The 25,752-nt window shown below is 42.4% G+C and overlaps 1 pseudogene; it reads left to right on the top strand.

Moving 5' to 3' along the window:
* Positions 1–20,587: 20,587 nt before the first annotated feature.
* LOC110284971 lies at positions 20,588–21,894 on the top strand (annotated as a pseudogene).
* Positions 21,895–25,752: the final 3,858 nt, after the last annotated feature.

Raw genomic sequence — 25,752 nt, 5'->3', positions numbered from 1 at the left:
TCTCTCTCTCTCTCTCTCTCTGTGTGTGTTTTTTCTCATGCATGTGCAGATACTGGTAAGGAAGCCAGAGGTGGATATAGGGCATCTTTCTCAATCAATCAACCTATACCTTATTTGTTTGTTTGTTTAGAGACTGTGTCTCTCATGAACCTAGAGCTTGTTGATTTTGCTAGAGATGGCTGGTCAGCAAGCCCTTGCCTTGGTTTTCCATGGCTGGGATTGCAGGCACACACTTCTGTGCCCAGCCTTTCTATCTGAGTTCCGGGGATTAGACTCAGGCTCTGCTTTTTGTCCAGCAAGCCCTTGACCAACTGAACCGTCTCCCCAGACCCAATGATGTTTTATCTTTTAAAATACAAACTGAAAGTTCCTTTTGGCTGACTGTAGTTGGTAGCTAGGAAAATTACCAATCTGTTCCACAGTTTCTGGGTTTATCGGAGCGCTCACTCCTTGTGTGTAGTGTAACTTTCCATTTTTCTATTTAAAAGTGGAGAATGTGTGCAAAAGTATACAAAAGGTGGTTTTTGTAAAATGTATTTAAAATGCCTTGTTTGGTCTTTATTCTTGAGTAGGTAAAAGGAATATATATATATATATATATATATATATATATATATATATATATATTTCAACAGTTTGAAGACACTATTCAGTTGTCTTTTGGCATCCATACATGTATGATTTTCTGATGGGAAGATTGAGTTCAGTTTAATGAACGTTTCCTTGTGGGTAATTTTTTTCCCTCTGTCCTTCTCAAAGCTTTTATGATTTTTATCTATAACATTCTGCAGTGTCACCATTTAATGTCTAAATGGAGATTTATCTTTGTTTATTTTTCTTGGCACTTGGTGCACACTTTCTAGAGGAGGACTTGTCATCTCTCATCAATTCTTTAGCCATTTTTCTTTGAATATTGCTTTTCCCATCAGTTCTTTAGTTGAGAAATCTGACTACGTATGCACACAAGGTTTTCTTTTCTTATCTATTGTTTCTGTCTCTCTCTCTCTCTCTCTACCTATCTATCTATCTATCTATCTATCTATCTATCTATCTATCTATCTATCTACCTATCTATCTATCTATGTTTACTTCCTAAGAGCAGTTTCCATTCCCTCCTCTCCTAATCTTCCCCCACCTCCCCTCCACCCCCTTATTCACTATTCCATTTCTATTCAGAAAAGGGAAGTTCTCCCATTAATATTAACTAAACACAACATATCAAGTTTCAGTAAGACTTGACACCACCTCTTGTATTAAGATTGGATGAAGCAACCCAGCAGGAGGAAAGGGGTCCCCAAAGCAAGCAAAAGAGTCCGACAGCACCTGCTCTCACTGTCAGGAGTCCTATAAGAGGACAAACCTACACAACTGTAACATACATGCAGAGGGTCTAAGTCAATCCCATACAGGCTTCATGGTTGTCAATTCAGTCTCTGTGAGCCTCTGTGAATCCAGGTTAGCTGATTCTGCAGGTTTTCTTGTAGTGTCCTTGACCCCTGAGGCTCCTACAATCCTCTCTTTCCCCTCTTATGCAGGATTCTCAGAGCTCTGCCTAATGTTTGGCGTGGGTCTCTGCATCTGTTTCCATCGGCTGCTGGATGAAGCCTCTATAACGAAAATCGGACTAGGTACCAATCTGTGAATACAGCAGAAGATTATTCGGCATCATTTCATGGACATTTTTTCCCCTCTTTTGGCATGCATGCTTGCTTCTATCCTAGATCTCTGGGCTATTCAGCTTCTGGGTCTTGGCCCTCCAGGCTGTGTCAGGGGTGAGATCTCTCTTGTGGCATGGGTCTCAGGCTGGCTCAGTCATTGGTTAGCCACTTCTACAACTTCTCCCCAGAAGATTTTCAATCGATACTATATTTATTACTTTGCTTTTTTGACATGAGGAATAATTTATTTCCAGTGAGATGCATAGATGTCATGTATGCAATTTCACGCACACAGACATTTTGAGACCACCATTATTCCAGTCAAGCATATGTTCAAAGTCGCAAACATCCCCCCACCTCCTTCCAGGCCACTCTCCTCCCAAAAACATGACTTTTCTGACTTTTCCCATGGTGGCCCCAGTTCCTCAGCTTCCTGTACACAGGACTCTTCTAAATAGGTTGCCTTAGCTCTTCCACTCAAAAAGTTTCTGAGATGAAGTGTTTTATTACAAGCACTAACAGCGAATTCCTTCTTTAAAGCTGAGTAGAGTTTCAATGTAGAAAAATAAAGTGAACTTACTTAAGTCATTTACCAGCATAGGCTGCACGGATCTGTAGATACATAAATGAAGGCATGGCGAGGCTGTCCTAGCCAGTGCACTTGTTTTACCCTCCAGAATGTGGTGGTGGTTTAACAGCAACCACAATGCCCGGTCCATTTGGTAGTTTGCCTTAAGAGAAACCTAGAACTTAGTGATTGTTGGCATGGGTGTCTCAGGCCACAGCTGACATTAATGTTATCTCAGGATGGACCACTGAACCTGGGAGGCATTTGTAAAGCTAAACCTACTTCATTCAGCTTTCTCAGATCTGAGCTTTGTCTCAGCAGAGCCTCTGGGATGGAGAAGGGCAAGTGTGGAAATTCATGGAGAGTCTAGGTTCTGGAAGCCTCATGGGCCTGGGGCATCCGGGGTAGGCAGAAGCCAGGATGGTAAAGGGATGGGTAGCCTAAGGCTAGCCCAATGAGGCCTTATTACCCTTCTGACCTATAGTCCCAACCAGGGCATGCGGTGCTCCTTTACCAAGCTGCTCAGAGGGACAAGTAAGAGGCAAAGGTGATTTCACTTCAGATTCTTCACAGCAGCAATATGTCAGCCTCCCCTAGAGAGGATGAAAGTAAATGAATCAGCGCCAAAGAGCGGAGGATACCATCCGTGCAGAATGGGGAAAGGACTCCCAAACAGCATCTTCATTGATTTTCTTTGTAATTGACACAGCGTCTCGGTTTGCCTTCAGGCTTCGGCAGGAGAGAATGGGCTACCATGTACACAGAGCTTCCTGGTGTCAGAATTTAATAAAAAAAAAAAAAAGAAAAGAAAAGCCTCCAAAAGAGCACCCTTTCCCCCTCATGGCTCCTCTGTCTCTCCCTCTTCTTTCTGCTTCTTCTGTGTTTCCCAGCTTCCCTCTTGTCCTCCACTCAATGCCTCCCACCCTCCACTTCAGAATAGAAGCGTGCACAGTAGATACCACAGCTTGTGGAAACCTGTTTTCATTGGCCGTGACACTGGTGACTTTAGCACACTCCTCCTTTCAAGTTGGCTTGAATCTCATTGGAACAAAAGCTCGGTGGTTTCCCAGAAAACAACAACAGAACAGTCCTTAAAGTTGCCATGCCTTAGAATTCATCACTGGAATATGAAGCTGAATTCTGTGCTTCCCTGAGGAGGCAGGCAGGCGGGTGGGGGTGGGGGTGGGGGTCCCGGGAATCCACTGCATAGGAGACAGGAGCAGGAGCACCACTTCTTATCTGCATGTCAGCTCCCCCTGACCTCAGCAGCATGGCCCTGTCATGTTGCTAGATATGGCTTTCACAGTTTATGAAAGCAGAGGCTGGCTCTGTAACTTTCAGGAGTTCCTTGGCAAGACAGCCTTGACAGGGTAAACCTGATGGCTGGGATGGAGGGTTGCTAAAGCTCAAAGCTGCCTTCTTAAGGTCTGGGAGCAGAAGGGAGGTTGCTCTAAATTAGAGAAAACTTGCCAGTAGCTGCTGGGCTAAACCTAAGGAAGCTGGATTTGGTTCTGGGGAACAGACCTGATAATCTCTTAGTGTGACAGACACATGTAGGTGTTCAGAGAAATGGGAAAACAGTCAGACATTGTACCAGAAAGAAACCACTGGACCAAAAACTAGTCTTGGCACAGAGGTTGCAAGCTTTCGTCCTTCTCTATCTACCTCTGCCTTCATTACTTTTGGTTTTGCTTGTTTGCTTTAACAGTGCCTTTTAACTTACCTTTGGGAGCCATATCCCCTCATTCAGCAGACACATGTAGAGTTCTATTATGTGCCAAGCACTGTGCTTTGTGTGATGAACATAATGATGAGCAACAAATCGGATGGGCATGGCAACATAAATGAAGGGGATGAACTTAGACCAAAGGGTGTTCTGTTATTGTTTTGTTGTTGCTGTTGTTGTTGCTGCTGCTTGATTTTAATGAAACAACTAGTGTGGGAAGTGCTGTGAAGAATTAGGGGCCAAAGGAACAAATAATAAAATGAGACCAGAAGCCAGGGAATAATTTTCCTTTCTTTAGTCACTCTCTTAAGCAGTGATCGGATACTGGAATTTGCAATCTGCAGGAAGAGCAGGGATCAATGGGAACTAATCAAGTTAATCTGGAAAATATGATGAGGGAGTGACTAAGAGTAAGACAGGGCCTCTGGCATGAATTTCATGCTAGTTGTGTTGGGCTGGTGATGCTCCGTCAGTTTCTTTATGCTTGTGGTGATTTGAATATGCGTGGCTCATGGGAAGTGCTTTGATTAGGAAGTGTGCCCTTATTGGAGGAGGTATAACCTGATTGGAGGAAGTGTGTCACTGTGGGGGTGGGCATTGGAGGTCTTCTCTTATGCTCAGGCTCCACCGAGTACAGAAGAGATCCTCCTTCTAGCTGCCTGAGAGAGATCATCTTCTCCTGGCTGTCTTTGGAACAAGATGGAGAATTCTCAGCTCTTCTAGCACCATGCCTGCCTGAATGCTGCCAAGCTTCCCATGATGATCATGGATTGGACCTCAGAATCTGTAAGCCAGCCCAAATTAAATGTTGTCCTTTATAAGAGTTGCCTTGGTCATGGTGTCTCTTCACAGCAATGGAAACTCTAGCTAAGATGATGACCTTTAACCTTTTCTTTTTGGGGTATCTTCCAAGTACTCAGTGGCTTGGGAGACATATTCCTCCACAGTGCTCAATGACGTTGTTCTGTGAACTTGCCTAGAGCAAGACTTCTGAGTGATGTGTGTTTCCCCTGACCTGCTGAGAGGAGGGCTGAGAAACCATTGGAAGGAAGATGGCAATGGCTCTGAAATACCCTGCAGCTCTTAGTGATCTCTGTTTTAGGAATAAGGTCTGAGTCCTTCCAGGTTGCAGGTTCTCTCTCAATCTTGGAACTGCTGATATTTCAGGCAAAATAATTCTTTGTTGTGGTTTCTTGTGCCTTGTAGAATATTTAGTACTGTTTCTCTTCTATATATTTGTGGGGACTATCAAAAGTGTCTCTGAAAGTGAAGGGATGGCTTTGCAGATAAAATACTTGCTGCACAAGCTTGAGGAGCAGGGTTCAGATATCCAGAACCTACCTACATGTGGCAGCAGGTGACTAACTTCAGCACACCTATGGCGAGATGGGAAGCAGAAACAGAACAATCCTCAGAAGTCTGTGGTTCAGATAGTCTGTCATATGTAGTGGCAAACAACAAGAACCCTACCTTAAACAACGTGAAAGGCAAGAACTGACACCCAAAGTTGTCCTGTTATCTTCATACATGTACCTACATTCACAGCATGGGTATCCATGAGCATGCACATATTCACTGTATACACACATTAGGAACACACAGGTGTGCACTTATACATATATTAAAAGGTAGATCCAGATGTTGCCAAATGTTCGTGCAGAACACAATAGCGAATTGAGAATTTGTACCATATGCAATTTCATTCAGACTTTACAATACCTTACGACATAATACTACATAATGTGTAGACAGGATGACTGTTATCCTATTGGTGTGATAAAACACCCAAAGCAACTTGGAGAGGAAAGGGTTTATTTCACCTCGCATGCCCTGATCATAGTCCATCAGGAAGAGAACCCAGGACAGGAATCCAAGACTGGAACATGGAGGCAGACACTGATGCAAAGGCAATGGGAGAAAGCTCCTCACTGGAGTACCTCTCATGGTTTGCTCAGTAGGCTTTCTTATAGAACCCAGGACCACCAGCCTAGGGGTGGTACTGGGCCCTCCCACGTCAATCATCAGTCAGGAAAGGCTTCTGCACCGGCCGGTCTGGAGCAGGAAACTTCTCAACTGAGATTCCTTCTTACAAAATGACTCTAGTTTGTATCAAGTTGACATAAAACAAGCCAGCACAATTGACCCCTTGTCAACCTGACATTCAAACATGTCTCTGTCCAACCCTAACTTTTCCTTTCTTGTTGACTTTAAGATTTCATATTAATGTCGCTAGCACAATGTAAAACACATCCCAAACTCTAAAATTTCCACGGTCTTTACAAATTCAAACTAGTCTCTCTAAAATCACAAAGACTCTCTGAAACTCCAAAACTTCCCAACTGTGAAATAAAAAAAAAAGTTACATACTTCCTTACTCCACGAGGGAAGAAACAGAGTGTAGTCATAATCAGATAAAAGCAAAATAAAAATGTAACAGTATAAGAAATCCAGTATTTGATGTCTGAGACCCACTCACAATCCCTCCCATCTCCAAAGACCTGAACAGCTAATTCTACATCTCTAGTCCATTCTCTGCAGCACACACAGAGCATCTCCTAGGCTCAGGATGGCCCCATTTCAGTCCTGCTGCTTTTCTTGATGGTCTTTCCATGGTACCGGAACCTTTGAAATGCTGTATCTCTCCTGGGACAATTGTACTCACACCAGTAGCCACTTTAGGGCTCTCTTCAAGATCTCTGACCTTGCCAAATGGTACCAAACCTCAACTTTTCTCCATAACTCTTACACTCCTGAGCCTTCTACTGCATCTGAGGCTGCACTTTCACCAATGGCCTCAGCTAGCCTCTCTTCAGAGACTGCAGTCGTACCACACAGTGCTAAACCTCAGCAGCTTTCAATGACCCCTTGGTACCACCCAAGTGACTCTTACATTAACAAATCTGGCTACTGACATGAGATGTAGCCTTGTCTCTCTTGGAACCACAGCTTCTGTATGATAACGAAGAGGAAACACTTCCCAGAAGGTGTTGCCTCCATGATGCTGGTTTCTTCTTGTTTATAACGGATTCAGCCACAACTGGTTAGTGTCCATTGGTCCAGTAAAGCAGAGTTTTCAGTTTGGTGGTTTTTAATTAAAAATATCAATGACCCTGATAGAGTCTTTAGGGAATGTTCAGCACTTTCCTCTGAAACTTCACAAGCCAGGCATACAATGTCAGCACCGCTCTCGGCATGTTTATCTTCCAAGCTCCCATGGAACAGCCTACCGAGCTCTGAGCACCCCATGGCTTTTTCTAAGCCCCAAACACCTCCACAAGCATCTCTAAAACATATGCTCTGAGCTGTCACAGCAATACCCTACCCTGGGTATTAATTTCTGTCTTAATTACAGTTTCTATTGCTGTGATAGAACACCATGATAAAAGTAACTTGGGGGAGAAAAGGATTTATTGCATCTCACATACACAAATTATAGTCCCCTATAAAGGGATGTCATGGCAGAATTTCAGGGTGGGAACCCGGATGCAGAAACTGAAGCAGAAGCCAGGCAAGAATATTGATTCCTGGCTTGCTCCTTATGGTTCACTCAGTCTGCTTTCTTACCATACCCAGGACCACCAGCCAATGGGTGGCACCATGTACGGTGAGCTATGCGCCTTCATATTGACTACCAATCAGGAAAATGCACCCCAGGCTTGCCCACATGCCAATCTATTGGGGGCATTTTGGTTTCCAATTGTGGTTCCCTTGCAAAATGACTCTAGCTTGGGTCAAGTTGACATAAAAGTAGCCAGCACAGGTCCCCTTCCAATGATCATACAGCTTTCTCCTTAATGGATGTCAATAATGACTTCCAGGCACTCTGGCAAACTGCTAGGAGAAAAATATTTGACACATGGAAACTCCAGCCAAGGTGGCCCCCGAGTCTGACTCCAAATGAGACTGAAGCCAAAGAACACATCAGGTATTAGTGGCAGAAACATAAAAATGCCTTTGTGTGTAGAAATGGTTTTAAAACGTATAGGATTTTAGATTCTAATAAGGAGGAGTAGCATTTGCCATTGATTTATTTATCCTTCTCAATTCTGTAATACTATGGAGATGGGACTCAGGGTTTCCATTTTATGGATGGAGAACATAAGGGTCCTTCTTGTTAGAAAGGGACTATGTTGATGGAGAAACTTAGATCCCTGTAATGGCAAGTTTGTGTTCCTTGAATGGAGCTCCACTGATCCCTCATGGGATGCGGGTTGGATGTATGGCCTTGAAGGGCCCCTCTAATGCTCCCATGTAATGGCCTGAATTGTTGAATCATTATTAGGGAAAGAAATAGCATCAAACATGATCCCAGTGTGAACAGTCTGCTGTGCTACTTTCCTAGAATACCAAAGGTCACCTCTGTGGCTGTGTGGAATACTAATGCCCATTTTTGCTTGGTATGCTGAAAAAAAAATCAAACTCCAAATAAAGCAATAAAACAATCTTTATAGAGCATTCTTAACAAGGAAAAATTGGTTTTCCCCAGTCTGTTGTTGTTGTTCCTTTCCAGTAGGCTGCTTTGACTGTGGGAGGGGGTGGGAAGAGGAAGGGAAGTAACACCTCTTAGGGGTCACAGTACAGGGCCAAGACTGGCAAACCCTTGTTAGGGGAAAGTTTTTTTCTTCTTCTTCTTCTTCTGTCTTCTTTTGCTTTTTATTCTTTCTTAAATACTTCTTCCTCCTGACAAATTCCCTATATCCCAGATGAGGAGATTGGCATCCCAGCTATATAGTCACATTTCCTGGGAGGAGACTGATAACCAATATCAAAAGGCCAGTGCTGAAAACATACACAGAAGTAACATTAAACAGACCGAGCAGGTTGCTTTGTGTATTTAGGGATATATATGTAAAGAGGGGCCATAGGCAGGAGAGAAGGGTAGATGGAAGGGTTTGCAGAAAGGAAATGGAATGGAGAAATAGTATGATTGTGTTATAATTTCAAAAAATAAAGGAATAATAAAAATGAAAAAAAATACAGATATCTGCCCCTACTTATTCCAGAAGCTTGGATCTGTGGATCTGTGGTGTGGGAGATTCCAGCGTCTCACCCTGTCTGAGAAACATTGTCCAGGTCAGTAGCGTCTCAGCCTTGGTTGTCCATCCTTGTTCTCATTTTGAGGGAAGTGTGTAGAGGGTCAAGAGAGAGAGAGAGAGAGAGAGAGAGAGAGAGAGAGAGAGAGAGAGAGAGAGAGATGGAGGGAGGGGAGGAGGGAGGGAGAGAGAGGGGAGAGGGAGAGTGTGTGTGTGTGACAGAGACAGAGACAGAGAGAGAGAGAGAGAGAGAGAGAGAGAGAGAGAGAGAGGCCTTACTTAATTCACCTGTGTTTCAGCTTCCATCCCTATAAAATGTAAGTGGTGATGGTGGTTCCAAAGGGCCATCGAAAGTAGAGAGTACCTGCAATGTAGTAAGCATGTGTCTTAGTTAAGGTTTTTTGCTATGAAGAGACACCATGACCATGGTAACTCTTACAAAGGAAAACATTCACTTGGGACTGGCTTACAGTTTCAGAGGCTTAGTCCACTATTGTCATGGCAGGAAGCATGGCAGTATGCAGATAGACATGATGCTGGAGAAGGAGTTGGGAGTTTCACGTCCTAATCTGCAGGCAGCAGGAGAAGACTGTGTACCACAACAGGTCTAGCTTGAATATATGAGAGCTCAAAGCCTGTCTGCAGAATGGCATACTTCCTTCAAAAAGACCATGCCCACTCCGATAAGGTCACACCTCCTAATAGTGCTGAGTATCCTACCTATAGGCCAAGCACTCAAAAAATGAGTGTATGGGACCACTTCTATTCAAACCACCACAACATGCTATTTCTTAATAGACCCCTCAACATACTATTCCACCTGTGTGAGTTCTCTGTGCCCATCTCTTACAGGCCATGTCTTGGGTACCGCACAGGTACAGCAAGTCTGAACTAGATACTCCCTAGCCTGATGAGCATCTGGGAGTGCTATTGGTTGAAGAAAGCAACTTAGTTATTTAGTTCCACCTCTAACTGGAATTGTTGGTTGTTTTATTTCAGTCTCTAATAACAATGTTGTGGGTTTTTGTTTTCCTGCCAAAATCTACACTTGGTCCTTGCAACATATGGTACAATGATAAAATTCCCTGTGTCACCAAGTGAGGTGAGGTGGAGGGCATCTTTCCTCACAGTCCCATAAAGGAAGGTGATTTAAGTGTGGCAACAACAACCCCTACCCAGTTTTGTCTGGCTTTGGAAAGAAATCAGTCAGGGACCACACAGCTTGTCCTTGATGGACCATCAAGAAGCAGTGTCACCCAGGTGTCCTCTTGTCTAGGCCTCTGTGAGGATGAAGGTAGCAGCTAATGGGTACCTAAAAGGGGAGAGGGTGGGTGTATACATATAGTACACATGCAACAAAATAGGGGCAAAGGCATTTCCTGCTCAGGCAGTCATCAGGGCTCCCATCCTGAGATACATTCATGACAATTCTGATTCAAATTCCAGAAAGGATTGGTTGAAGGCTTGTATTCCTAGGTCCTCTTTGAAGTCAGTCAGGAGCCACGCCTTATTCATCTTAGAACATAGTGGGTGCTCAAGGAACTTTAAAAAAAAACTTGGAATAAATGATTCAGAACCCTGTCATTATCGGGAAACGGATGCACTGTGATGCTTAAGTACCCGGGAGTGCTGGGCTGTAGCTGGCTATGTTGACTGTGAATTGGGTTGTGGGTGGTGGTGGGGTAATTACAGACCTGAAGGTATTTTCTTTAAAAGCCTGTTTAGCCAGAGCCTGTTTGTGTGCTGGGGTGTGAAACTCTATGAATGTATTATCAGCAGGGCCGGAGATGGATTCCTGTGATTTGCTTTAGGCAGAAACGGATTCCCTCTTTCCAGATTCCCTGGAGGCAGGGAGACCCTGGGACCACCTGCCACTCTAATGATCCACTCCTCCACCCATAATTAATGCCAGGAATGTTTTTTTTAAAGGAATAGTACCAGCTTGAGCTAAAGGTGAAATGTCTAAAAACACTAGCCCCTGGCCTCATGTGGCTGCTTGCACTACTATAGCTAGTCCAAGGTCAGACATGCTGCAAGTATACAATAAAAGCCACCATATATTAAAGGTTTGGTGGAACAAGAGAAAACGAAGCACCCTGTTATTAATTTTATATTTAACATGTGTGGACATGATAATGTTTGGAATATACTGGAATACAAATATCTAAAATTGCATATATGGATCATATTATATTTCTACTGTGTAGCCTTATTATAAAAGACACCTTGTCTTGGGATATAATCCCAGAAAATGTGTTAAAACTTGTTAAATTTAGGTTTTGAAGGACCTATAAACTTACATACAAGGACAATGGAGTTTGGTATGAAGAAAAAAATACAGACATGCCAAATCACACAGTGTGTAGGGAAACATAGTAGACCAGTTGTCCACAAACCCATCACCCACCTTCCCTGTATTTGATTTAGTTATTTGACCATTCAAAAGAGAATTTTACTTTTATTTCAATATTCTGGCAAAATAAATCATAATGACAAAAAACACTGGCCAACAACTGCTATATACCAGGGGTTATGCCAAATGCTTTATACACAGCATGTAAATGCCTATATGTACACACGGATGAAGTTGGTACCTGACCATCTTCAGATGGCATGCAGGACAAATCATGCCAAAGTCACTGGCAATGGAAGGCAAGAGGCAAGGAATAGGTACAGGTGTTGCTCAGTTCCTGGCTTGACAAGTTAAGTAACTGCTGAGCCTACATCCTGATCAGGGTTGGCCAGAGAAAGAATGCGCTGGGTATCTTCATAGCAGACACCTGCCAGAACACCTCATGTATGACACATGCTCATTAAACATTGCTCATTACCACCTGACCCTTCTCCTTTCCTCTTGCTTATGTCTTGTCCCTTTCTTGTTCCCATCACTGCTCCCCAGAAACACTCTGCCACTTAACGCTATATGCTGGCCAGGCAATAATGATTAGCATCAGATGGACTTTGGTGTGGAGCCAAACGCCACTCCCTGACAGAGTAACTCATGAAGGGAGGTGATGATGCCTGCTCATGGGCTTGTAATGGGTGTCTAATGCCATGGGGATGCAGTGAATCTCCAGAGAGAAAGTAAACAATAAACACCAGCCAGTGCCGTTGCTTAATCTTTTCATGTGCTTTACGTAGTCTCTATTGTTTGTTTGCTTTTAAATTGTCTTGTATTTATATTTATTTATTTATTTATTTATTTATTTATTTATTTATTTACTACAGGATCTTATTCTAGAGCTCAGGATGGCCCAGTACCTGGAATCCTCTTATATCAGATCCATTGTCTGATATAACAAGTACTGGAATTACAGATCTGTGCACTACACCTGCCTATGATTTTCTATCTTCTAAATCTCAATTTCAAAAATTACTGGTATCTAGAGGCTAAAATTGAATTGGATCACTTTCTCCCAAGCCCTCACCTCAGGTTAATTCATCCTTTGCTCCTCTGTAAGTCCCTTGTAATCTAAAAAGAGGACGTGTAGAAAAGACTTAGGGGCAGTTTAGAAAACGGATAAGGGCGTCATGTGGGGAGCAACAAAGAGGAGACTAGCAAGTGATTTGAAGGGGAAAATGGTAAAAATAGGGAAGAGAAGGTAAGAAATAGAGAAGGTAGAATATCAGTAAGGATGTCTGAAAAAGCCCTGAACCAGTATTCCATCCATCTATCAACCATTTACCTGTTTATATATCTATCAACAATCTATCAAACTATTTATCAATCATCTGTCTATATCTACCATCTATCTATCTATCTATCTATCTATCTATCTATCTATCTATCTATCTATCAAACTATCAATCATCTATCTTTCATTCTATTTCTGTATCTATCATCTGTCATCTATCTTCTGTCATCTATCTATCTATCATCTATCTATCTATCTATCTATCTATCTATCTATCTATCTATCTATCTATATTTCTATCTATAATCCTATCCGTCTGTTTATTTTTCTGTGATAACATATAATTCATATAAGTTTGTATGTACATACACACATATAATTTAAATGAAATATTTCTATCTGGGTGACAATGGTCCCCCCAAGAGCCATAGACTGTCCAACAAAAACCCCAATACCAGGCATGAGAAGCCTTCTTTTGAGTTGTTGGTTAGGGTTGTTCAAACAATTCCTCAAACAGGTAGCCTATTGCTATTGCCTTTGTTACTTCTCTGAGGTGGAAGCTAAGACCCTGTTGATTGTAGATACAACCAACTTCAGGTACAGGGCCCAGAATCTGCTTTCTTGGAACTGATAAATACTAATTTTCATAGTGCCAGAAGGTATCATACAGGTTTCCAAAGAAGGGAGCAAACAACAATCCAACTTAGATATGACACCAACGCATCACAATGATAACCAGCATGTATAGTAATGGTGCATATGCCTTGCCTATAACCAACAGCCCTCTAATTAGTCTTAGGGTCTGCTCACTAAGTGGGAACCTTGCCCAGTACTAGAAACCCAGACAACTAATTGATAGTAAAATCATGGATCTTGGAGGAGAACCTAAAACTGCCACTTCACTGAACCAGCATAATGACTAACAGCATGCTAAATATTTATTCTGATACTCACAGATAAGTGTAGCTCCTGCCCCTTATCATGAAAATTTCTCTTTGCAACAGATGGAAGCTGTTACAAAAAACCCTACAGCAGATCAAAATGCAGAGAACAAGAGATATGTGGTGGTCAGTCCCAACTAAAACATAAATACAATTCTTTCACCTAAGGCTCAGTGAACCTTGTGTAAGGAGGAGGGGAGAGAGATAGTAAGAGCCCGAGGAACTGGAAGTTTGCTGTGAGATTGTGACTCCTAAAGATGTCAGAGAGGCTACACCCATGAAGTCTCATCAACATGGCTTGTAAGGAGCCGCCCTCACATTGGCCATTACAAGATGGCGCTGATGGCACTGGCACCTGTGTAAACAAACCATCTGCACATGGGTAGTTTCCCACCCCATGTGCTCTGCCTTCCCCGTGACGACAACTCCGGCCGATGGGCTGCAGCCAATCAGGGAGCGACACGTCCGAGGCGGAGGACAGTCCTCCATAAAAGGGACGGGTTTTCGCCATTCAGGGGATCTCTCTATCTCTCTCTCTCTGGCTCTCTCTCTCTGGCTCTCTTCTCCACTGGCTCCTGATGGGGTAAGCAATAAAGCTTGTGCTGCAGAAGATTCCGGTTGCCCTGAGCGTGATCATACCACGGGGAACAAAAGCGCGGGCAATAATGGCTGACTAAACAAGTCCTGAATAATGATGACATCAATGGGCATGCTAACATGGAAGGGGGAAAGGCCACTGGTGCCTCAATCCTAGACAAAAAGCTATGAGCAACGGGAGAGTGCTAAAAATGGGAGAAATGGACTTCCTCAGAGAAGAATCTTCCCAATTGGTTATCCAATACTAAGTGGTCAGCCCTGAGAATGTGTGTGTGTGCGCATGCGTGCATGCATGTGTGTGTGTGTGTGTGTGTGTGTGTGTACACATGCACATGTGTCTGTAACTGAGCAGGTTCTATTTATGTATTTAAGAATGATCTATCAATATGTAACAACAACTAAATAAAGAGGACACAGGTCACAGAGAGCAAGGGATGGTGCATGGAAAGAGTCAGAGGCAGGAAAGAGAAGGGGGAATTATGTAACTGTACTATAATTTCAAAAATTAAAAACATTATTATAAAAAGTAAAATCTTGAAAATACAGTAAGAACAATACAACCTTTAGAAGTGAGACTGTGGTTTCTTTAAGTAGTAGCCATCATTAACAGATTGCTTGACCTACCATGGGGCTACCTGCAATCTATTTTGACAAGAAGGAAAACTCTTTCTCATTGTTTATAAGTTGTTATTAAAATCTTTATATTTTTCAGCCGGGCGTGGTGGCGCACGCCTTTAATCCCAGCACTCGGGAGGCAGAGGCAGGCGGATTTCTGAGTTCGAGGCCAGCCTGGTCTACAAAGTNCCTGGTCTACAAAGTGAGTTCCAGGACAGCCAGGGCTACACAGAGAAACCCTGTCTCGAAAAACCAAAAAAAAAAAAAAAAAAAAAAAAAATCTTTATATTTTTCAAGTTACAATTCTGCCCTCTATTAGATTCATTTGTCCTATAACATAAAAGTCAGTGGTTTCTTGAACTACTTCTTACTCAGAATTTTTCTATGTTAGCTATAATTAAATATGTGTTTAATTATCTATTCTTATGTTTGAATATATTCTTATTTTAAAAAAGAATGTTTCTTAAGCAATTCATACAAATATTTTGAGGCCATTTTTGTCTTTGAAATTCCTATGTTCCATCAAAAGTCCAAAAGTACTTGGCTGCTTTCCCTTTCCCCTTTCCCTTTAGCAAACAGAAGTGAAAGCTGCATGAACATCACAGTTGGCCATTGTGAGCTTCCCTGTGTCTCTATTGTTAGGGTCCTATGGCTGTTCCATGGCTAGTCATCACCATAGCAGCGAGTACATCCAATGAGGGAGTTGGAGAGCAGCATGCCATGGTACAACCTAGCCTCATGGCTAGCAGACAGGGGGATCTGTCCCACCTCAGTCATGTAAGGTGAGATGGTTGCTGGCCACCCTTCTCCTCTCAGGGCATCAGTATCTATGTCTATCTAAAAGGGAGTTGAGTCACAGGTCTCAGCTCTGGAGACCCTTGGTAGAAGATCTGAGAGACATAGGTGGCCATATTCCTTAGAGCTGGTCTTCAGTGTCTGATATGTACTAAGCACTCAATAAATACTTATGGATTAAATGGGCACCCTTAGCTGTTTTAGCTATGATTCCCTGAGTGATAGGTGTTATTGCTCCTAAGCCTTCTCTTATCATATTTGGATATGACAAATAAGAAGAACAGCAAATGGACAGAGTTGTATTGGGAATGCCCGGGTGGGGGGGGAATCTGGACACTTTTTCAACTATTTTATTCCTAGACCTTGTATACACTTGGCTTGAACCTATTTATAGCATAAGATAACAAGAAGGTAAATCACTGTAAGATCACTTAGTTCAAGCTCTTCAGTATACGGGAAAAGCAGTGATAAAATATACATACTCAGTGTCTTTTCTTGCTGAATAAATTAAGACCACTTTATTTAGATTCCAGAAAAGGGTCGCAGCCAGTGCTATCTAGTCATACTAGTTAAGTGGTTGTCATTGGCTGCAAACACACACACACACACACACACACACACACACACACACTTTTTTGGGTATACTTCTATCAAGTATCTGTCCTATCAAGTATCTGTCCTATCCAGGAAGGAAAGACTAGCTGAAGCAATCTCGAGGAGTTCATTAAATCCACTTACTTGAGTTTTTTGGTTTTTGTTTTTCCTAAACCAGTATCTTCAGACCATTCCTGTGGTCATTGGTAGTTAATGAGCACATGGGCTCTTCTCCCTGCCAAAGAAGTGATACCCAGGATATGTGACACTTGGAAACCAATAGATAGTAACCAATGGTGGTTGAAATCTTGTCATACCTTAAGGCCAAGATGAAGGCTGTGATGTGAATGAGCTCTCTTGTATAGTGAGGATTGCAAGTAGGGTGCTGCAGTGTTTCTAAATAGAAAGGCATAACGAGACCGTTGGGAGTGGTGAAATAGTACGTTAGCTCAAAGAAGAGTCACAGTCATGTGTCTGTTCTGTGGAGCCCTTCTCCACTCCATATTCTTATTATGCAAACCTGAGCAGTAAGATATATAGAATATCACAAACCATACAGATAATTAGAGTGATATTAGAGTATTAGAGTATATTAGAGTAATATTATCCTAATGGGTCGACTTTCACGAAAGTCTTTACCAATTTTACGCATGCATGTGTATGTGCATGTGTGTGTGCAACTGTGAGTGAATGTGTGTGTGTGTGTGTGTAGCTTCTGCTTTAGGCTAGACTTGCTGGCCCAGTGACCTCTAGAGATTCATCTATTTCTATCTCTCAAGTGCTGTGATTATAAGCACACCCAGCAACATTATATGGGTTCTGGGCATCACACAGGTCTTCGCACTTGAGAAGAGTGAGCTATCTCCCTCCCTAATTTTACTTTTAATTTGCATGGTGGTTGTCACAGTAGATTGTGTTTTCTAAAGCTTCTCTGCCCAGGAGTCCAAGAAGGATGGATGGCTTTTTTGTGTAGTTATCTAGTTCTCCACAGCTCCCAAGTGTGTGAGGACAGAGGTGACCACCCCTGCTCTAGGGTGCCAGGTCCTTCTAGCTGTAAGTGTCCAGCATGCCTGATGGACAGTGTCCTTTTGCTGAAAGCAACTCAAAGAGTTGTTAAATCAAAGAGATTCCTCTCTGGGAAGACAGGGACACTGCAGAAGAATTTCAATCCAGTTTCTTTGGTTCTGATGAAACCCAAATCCCTGTATTGGGCATTGAATGGTTGCTTAAGTGGGTATGTATTCAAAGATGTGGAATTTTTCATTATGTACAATTCTGTAACTAGTTATCTGGGTGGGGCCATTTGCTTATTTTAGATGAAAGGCATGCATGACTAGTGGCACAAACTACTGGCATGCCTGGACTACATAAAAATCCTTCTGAGATCCTAGGCCATCTTTCTTCTATGTGCTGGCTTTATGTTGAGGCTCTAGGTGGCCTTAAAGAGTATGTATGAAAGATAGCAAAACCCTTGGCAGCTATGATCCTGAACAACTGCATAGAGAGGGGATCTCAGCCCTCAGCCCTCAGCCCAACTGTTCTGTCAGCTACAGTGCAAAGGTGTTGGCATTTGGGTATGAAGTAGGTAGCATCTTCCTAATACATTGGTTTCTCAACAAGCAGTATTTTCTGTTCTTGATTCCAGTTTATGTCTTACTCTTTTCTGAAGCCCTCCTGGCCTCACTGCCCTCAGGGTTTCCTGTCTCTGCCTTCCTTTAGCTCACACTGTTTGCACCCAGTCAGCTCCCTCTTTGTCACCCTTGTGCTCGTGGCCAGTACTGAGGAGGGCAGAGTGTTCATTACGCATCTCCCAAAACGCCTACCTCGAAGTCTAGCAAGCAGTCGGCACTCCATCAATATGTAGCGATTGATTTGCGAGGCTAGAATGATCCATATCAAGCTCCAAGCATCAGCTGGAGCTTTCTGATTAAACGAACAAGTCTCGCAATCTTTCTCAAACACCTCCATTCAACCTTTGCTGAGGGGGAGCCCCAGGTCTGAGCCTCCTGGCTGGTGGTAGTAAGTCATACTTGCTGGCCAGCTGTCGTCTGATTTACTGGGGTTCAAGGTACTCTGGGCCACTCTCAAATGACTCAAGTAACATGATGACCAAAGATTATTCTTTGTTCTTTCTGCACCTGTGCTTTAAAATTTTTCACAAAAAATGAAAAGACCATCAGGAAGGAAAGAGTGAAATAGATGTGTCTCCAATAACTGCGCCAGTATCTTTAAAGACTCATAACAAGAGGTTGTGGAAGCTCAGACCCAGCAGTAGGCTCTCTAGTCATAGTTGCATGCTCAGACCTATTGGTTTCCATAGTGGGGAGAGGGCAGTGCAATGATCAAAGTGATCTCACAGATGGAAAATTTAGTTTAGTTTTTAAAAAAAAATTTTCATGATTTTTGAGGCAGTAATTTGTTTAATGAAAAATAGAGATAGCATGGATAAGCAACTGGAATTTATGTCATGTGCATTTCCACGAAAGAACAATAACTCACTGTGAATACTTTCACGTTTATATTGCCAGGCTTTTCTTGATGAGCGTTTCTGTGACACACGCATCCCTCACATCCTATGTTAGCATCTAGTTTCTACTTGACATTTTTCTATGTTAACATTATCACTTTCACAGGCTTATTATTATTATTTTTTATAGAAGTATATCATTGCTCAGAAAAGATATTTTGTTATTAGATATTGTTATTAGATATTGTTCTGTTTTACTTTGCTGCTATAAATTTCCTGTATATAAACATTTACACACTCGTATGACTTGTTCCTGAAAGTCTTTTCATACATAGAGTGTGATTACTTGGTCATAGGCAATGTAGATTTTTTTTAAAAGTAAAGTCATAGCTTTGGTCAGAAAAGTCACAGAGTTTACCCTTCAGTTTAACTTTCCAGACACTTTTAAGTTTATTCAAGTTGGATTTTATAAAATCAAGTGACTACAAACAAGACAAAGATCGAATGGAAGAAAGAATATATATAAATAGTTAATAAATTTATAAAGCTGAATGGCTTAGTCCAACCTGTTCTGGTTGAACCACTACTGCTTTTTAAAAAAATGACTTTTAGATCAAAAGCCAGAAGGGAACAGGAACTCCAAAGGGAGACCAACAGAGTGAACTAACACGGACCCTTGGGAGCTCTCAGAGACTGATCCACCAACCAAAGAGCACACACAGGCTGGACCAAGGCCCCTGGCACATATGTGGCAGTTGTGCAGCTCAATCTTCATTGGGTCTCCAACAACTGGGGTTGTTCTTAAAGCTGTTGCCTGTCTGAGGAATCCACTCCCCAACAGGGCTGTCTTGCCTGGCCTCAGTCAGAGAGCGTGCGCCTACACTGCAGAGACTTGAAGTTCCAGGGTGGAAGGATACCCAGTGGGGAGTCCACCCTCTCAGAAGAGAAGGAGAGGGGGGGGGAGGGGAAAGAGAGGGGAGGGATTCTTTGAAGAGAGGACCGGAGTGTGTGTGTAGGGGTCAGTGATTGGGATGTTTAAAAAAAATGACTTTCAGAAATCACTTTGTAGACCAGGCTGGTCTTGAACTCAGAGATCTGCCTGCCTGTCTTCCAAGTAGTAGGTTAAAGATGTGCTTGACTCATTTGCTTGCTCTTGGACCCTCTTCCTCTTACTGGGTTGCCTCACCAAGCCTTGATACTATGGTTTGTGACTTTTTTTGACTTTAACTTGTTATTCTGTGTTTGGTTGCTATCCCCGAGAGGCATGCTCTTTTCTGAAGGGAAATGGAGGCAGAGAGTGGATCCAGGGGAGAGGGGACGTGTACGTGGTTAGGATGTATTGTATGAGAGAAGAACACACACACAAACAAACAAACAAATAAATTTGCTTGGATTTACATCCAATGTCCACACAATGAAAGGTGGGCAAGCATCCTCATTTGTATACTTACCTAGTAGCAGAGGAGCACCCTCTTCTGAAGTGGCAACAGCAGTGTGTTCCAGAGAGCAGAGTATGTAGGGATATGTAGTGGAGTGTGTATGCGCACACACTCATCTACATTTGTCGTGTAGCTTGAAATCCCCTTGAGCCATGTTTTGGTTGTTTGAATAGAAAAAAGAAATCTGTTTTTGACATGCTCAGGGGAGAGAAAAGCCAGGGTAAAAACTAAGCCATCTATCTTACCAAAAGGCACCTTGGAGCAGTAAGGAGTTGCTTTAGGAAAGCTGTTTTCTTTTTTCTTTCTTTCTCTCCCTCCTACCCCCCCCCCCACATGTGCTAATGTATTAAGATTCTTTTACTTAATGTGTCAAAAAAAATCTCTTTTCATAGTAAAAAATAGAAACTGTTAATGTCTTCCCCCTCTGCTCCCTACCCTGCTCCATTTTCTTGTCTGCTTGATGACTCCCACGCTGCTCTCAGATGATGAGGAGGTCAGAGAGCATCAGTGGCAGGCTTGGATGCTGCTGCAGGAGCTTTCCTGTGGACCAGACCTTTGTGCAAACAAAGGTCGCAGGTACCAAATTGCTTGACCTAATGTGGAAGAATTAGGATTGGCTTGGTCATGAATCCAGGAGCAGGGTTCCTTCTGGGAGGGGAGCAACAGCTGTCTGGTGGAAAGGTGGCTACTGGTTAACCCTTTCCTGCCTAGGCCAGGCCACAAAGGTGGGGGGGGGAGAGGGAGAGTCAGTTATGAAGTAAGGAGGGTCAGGGATTGTATTAGGATCCTGGCTAGTGGGCTGGCATTGTCTAAGTCATTTACCCTCTCTGGATAACCTGGTCATAGGCAAATCCAGGGCTGCTGACCTGAAGATAGGGAGAGGGAGAGCAAGAGGGATGAGAAAGAGAGGGAGGGGGGAGGGGGAGGAGGGAGAGAGAGGAAGGTAAGAATATGAAAGGTTCTGGGAGAGGACTAGGGGAGGAGAAAATATGATTAGTATATATTATATGAAAAAGTTGAACCCATAGAATTTAAAAAAAGAAACAAAATGGCTAAGAAATACCTTAGAAAGTGTTCAGAATTCTTAGTAATTAGAGAAGGGCAAATTAAAACTTCTTTAGGATTTTATCTTATGCCATTCAGAATGGCTAAGATCAGGAATACAACTGGTAGTCATCTTCCTGCCTTCTTGTCTCAGAGACCTGCAGCTCGACCCTGCTGATAGCAAGATGTTTTCAGGAAATGCAAAATTTGGGCATCCTGCCCCCAACTTCAAAGCCACAGCTGTTGTGCCAGATGGACAATTCTGAGAGATCGGCCTAAGTGAATGCAGAGGAAAATAGGTTGTTTTTCTTTTCCCTTCTTGATTTTATTCTTGTGTGCTCCACAGAGATCATTGTTTTCAGTGATAGGGAAGAAGACATTAAGAGACTCAACTGTCAAGTGATTGGACTTTCTGTGGATTCTGACTTCTGACATCTGGCATTGATTAATACACCCAAGAAACAAGGAGAAGTGGAACCTATGAACATTCCCTTGGTATCAGATCCCAAGTGTACCATTGCTCAGGATTATGGAGTGTTAAAGGCTGGTGGAGGAATCTCTTTCAGGGGCCTCTTTATTATTGATGATAAAAGCATCCTTGCCAGGTCACTATAAATGATCTTCCTGTTGGCTGCTCTGTGGATAAGATTCTGAGACCAGTCCAGGCCTTCCAGTTCACTGACGAACGTCGTGAAGTGTGCCCAGCTGCCTGGAAACCTAGCAGTGATAACATCAAGCCTAATGTCCCAACGAGCGAAGAATATTTCTTTAAACAGAAGTGAGCACTGAATCATATTTTCTTCCAGGCAGCATTGAGCAGCCAGAAGAAAATCTCTTGTACTCATGCTTAAACACAAGATGTAATGTGATTCAAGATAGGCCTTTCCTACAGAGCTGGGGGTGGTTAGCCTTCCATCCACTATTGGGAATGGGCTAAGCTGTGCCGTGGGCAGACTATCTGATATACCAGTCACAGAAATTGCCCTGGTTTTGTTTGTTTGCTTGCCTTACTAAATGTGAACTCTGAGAAGGGTCAAAGGATACAACTGGCAGCAAATTCCCAGGAAGGGTGTGTGGGAAAGGGAACACTCATTTACCATTGGTGGGATTGCGAAGTGGCACAGCCTCCGTGGCCATTAATCCGAGGAAAAGCTAAATGTGAGTCTACCATACAAACCAGCTACTCCACACCTTAGCAAATAGGCAAAGGACTCAACAGCCTACTCCACAGGTACTTCTCAGCCATCTTCACAATAGCTAGACAACAGAAACAACCTAAATGGCCTTCAATTAATGAATGTTTTTTTTTTTTTTTTTTTTGAAAATGTAGCACATGTACACAATGAATTCTTTTTAACTATAAAGAAAAATGAAATAATTAAATTTGCAGTTAGGTGGATGAAACTAGAAAATATTATACTGTGTGACCTAACCCAGACCCAGAAATACAAGTGCCACATGTTCTATCTTATTTGTGGACCCTAGGTCTGAATATTTGGACTCGAACATAAAGCCTGCAGTAACCACTGAAGCAAGGAAAGTGGATTAGAACCTTGGGAAGTGCTGTAGGATGGGGGCTGTAGCAAAGGGGTAGGACAGGGAGAAAGGGGGAAAATGGGGAACTTTAACGGTGATATAAAGGTACAGGGAGCCAGGAGAGATAAGTAAGACTAAGGATGTTTAGAAAAGCCTCAGGGAAACATAAATTTACAATCATATAAATTTAAACACACACACACACACACACACACACACACACACAGAGAGAGAGAGAGAGAGAGAGAGAGAGAGAGAGAGAGAGAGAGAGAGAGAGAATTAGTAGAGTTACATCGAATGGGATGATAATCCTTTGTCTAAGACCTGTAGAGTATCTAACAAAAACCCAGTGTTAGTGTGTTAGTGCTAGTGGTGTTAGTGTTAGTGTTAGTGTTAGTTCAAATTGTTCGTCCAGGGGGACCAAGAGACTCCTAAAAGAATATAAGGCACTGCCACTGCCTGTAGTTGCTTCCTGAAACTTGAAGATAAGATCCTATTCTTTCATATATACGGCTTAGAACAATGGTTCGTGACCTTCCTAATGCTGTGACTCTAATGCAGTTCTTCATGTTGTGGTGCCCTCCAATCTAAAATTATTTTTGTTTCTACCTCATAACTGTAATTTTGCGACTGTTATGAATTGGAATGCAAATATTTGTGCTTTTCAATGGTCTTAGGTGACCCCCTGTGAAAGGGTCATTTGAACCCCAAAGGAGTTTCTTCCCACAGGTTGAGAACCACTGCGTAGATGAATTTAGTTGGAAATGACCTGAAAGCCTTCTCCATGAAGACAAGCTTTTATCCAAAGGTACTATATATACAAGCTGCCAAAGGATAAAAGTAATGAAAACTTCTACGTGGCTGTAATGCTGAACCCTCAAATACCTGACTGAACCACAAAAATAACCAGCCTCATAAGATGTTAAGTGCTACCATTGTGGCACTTCTATCTTGAGAGTCAGTAACCGCTGCCTAAATGGATGTAAAGTCCACTCAATGGGAGGGAATTCATGCCTGGTACTGTAAATCCAGCTAACTACATATTATCAGTGGGAGAGAATTAATGCCTGGCACTGTAGACTTGCCAACTACATGTTTTCAATGGGCGGGAATTCATGCCTACTACTGTAAATCCAGTCAACTACATGTGGCTGGAGAGAGGTCATAGACCCTAAATGAGAATCTGCTATTGCCATTGTCCTAAGCCAATCTAAGTTCCAAGTGGATTCTATCTACTAATCCTTATATGGATAGAGAAATGTAGCTCTCACTTCTCATCAAAGAACCTTCATTTTCAGCAGATGGAAACCGTGACTGAGATTCACAATTGGTCAAAATTCAGAGACTAAGTGAATATGGGTTGTCCATCCCTAACTGGCACATCTGTAATGCAACCCCTCCACCCATGGCTCCAGGGAAAAGAGAGGGCAGAAAGATTCTAAGAGCCAGGGTGCATGGTGTTAGTTTCTTGTAGGAATGATAAGCAAGTTGCATCTATGAAATCTCAGCAATACAGTTGCCTAACCAAGACAGAATATCATAGTGACAATACCAGTTGATATGAGAAAAGTTGCATGAGGCTCCACCCATAGATGAAGAGCTACAGGTAATCAGTGGCTGCAGAGAGAGAGACAGAGAGAGACACAGAGAGAGAGAGAGAGAGAGAGAGAGAGAGAGAGAGAGAGAGAGAGAGAGAGAAACTCTTCTCCAAGGATGAGCCCCTGATAGATTAGCCAATCCCAATTGATCAGCAATACTCTGTAATAATAGTTTGAGAGTCTTGGAGCAGCCCTGACCAATAACTCAAAAGAGGGCTTCCTGTCTGGTGTTGTGGTTTTTGTTAGGTGGTCTTTGGCTCTTGAAGGGAGCATTGTCAACCCAGATAGGAGATTCTCATTTAAACCGTATATGTTTATTTATATACCCACCTATGTGAGTTATAGGTATTTCTATGAAGAAAGTTAAAGTATTGTTTCTCATGACATTTTCCAAACATTCTTACCATTATTTAACCCTTCTCCCTCCTTCTTTAAAATCTCTCCTCATCTCTCCATGATTAGATCTTCCAAGTTTTTTCATTTTCCCTGTAGGATCACTTGTACCCTACCACTCCCCTCCCTATTGCACCTCCCCGCCATCCCCACATCAGCAATGGTCCATTTTTTTCTTAATGTTTCCTGTTTTGTTTTTTGTGGTTACTCCAGTATATCTGGAGAGTTAGAGCCAGGAACCTCAGATGAGAGAGAAAAGCCAATGTTTGATTGTTCCATCCATTTACCTACAAATGTCGTGATCTCACTTTTCTTTACAGCTGAACAGTATTCTATTGAGTATATATACGACGTTTTCATTATACACTAATCAGTTGAAGGGCATTTAGGTTGTTTCCGTTTCTTAGCTATTGTGACTAGAACAGCAATGAATATGGAGGAACAGTTATCTGTAGAGTATGATGTGAAGTACCAAGTAGGTCTGTAACTGGATCATATAGTAGATTTATGTTTAGCCTTTTGAGAACTCGCCACAGAGGATGGACCAGTTTGCAACCCCAGCAACAGTGAATGAGAAATCCTTTCCCCCAGATCCTCTTCAGCATTTCTTGTTGGTTCTTTCGTTGGTCTTTGCCATTCTACCAGGCAAGAGAAAAACCTCAAAGTTGTTTCAATTTGCATTTCTGTGATTTCTAGGGATGGTGAACATTTTCCAAGATATTTCTTAGCCACTGTTTTTTGTTTGTTCGCTTGATTTTTTTGTTTTTGTTTTTCTTCTGTTGTTGTTGCTGTTGTTGTTTGAGAACTCTGCTCAGGGAGGATCTGAGTTTCATCCCTGGATATTAAGTAAAAAAAAAAATCTGGGTTTGGTGGCCCACACTTGTAATTCCAGAGCTGAAGAAATAGAAACGGGCAGATTCTTGGGGTTCCTGGCCAGACAGTCTAGCATTATCATCTTAATTCGATGTCAATGAAAATACCCTGCCTGTAAAACAAAACAGATGACACCTGAGACCTTGAGACACAACACTTGAGTCTACCCTCTGGCCTCCATGCACATGTTCATTGAAGTTACATGCATCAAACACACACACAAACACAGAGAGAGAGAGA

The sequence above is a fragment of the Mus caroli genome, chromosome 18, assembly GCF_900094665.2.
Source record: "Mus caroli chromosome 18, CAROLI_EIJ_v1.1, whole genome shotgun sequence".
Lineage (NCBI taxonomy): Eukaryota > Metazoa > Chordata > Mammalia > Rodentia > Muridae > Mus > Mus caroli.
This window is presented reverse-complemented; position numbering and strand designations above follow the sequence as displayed.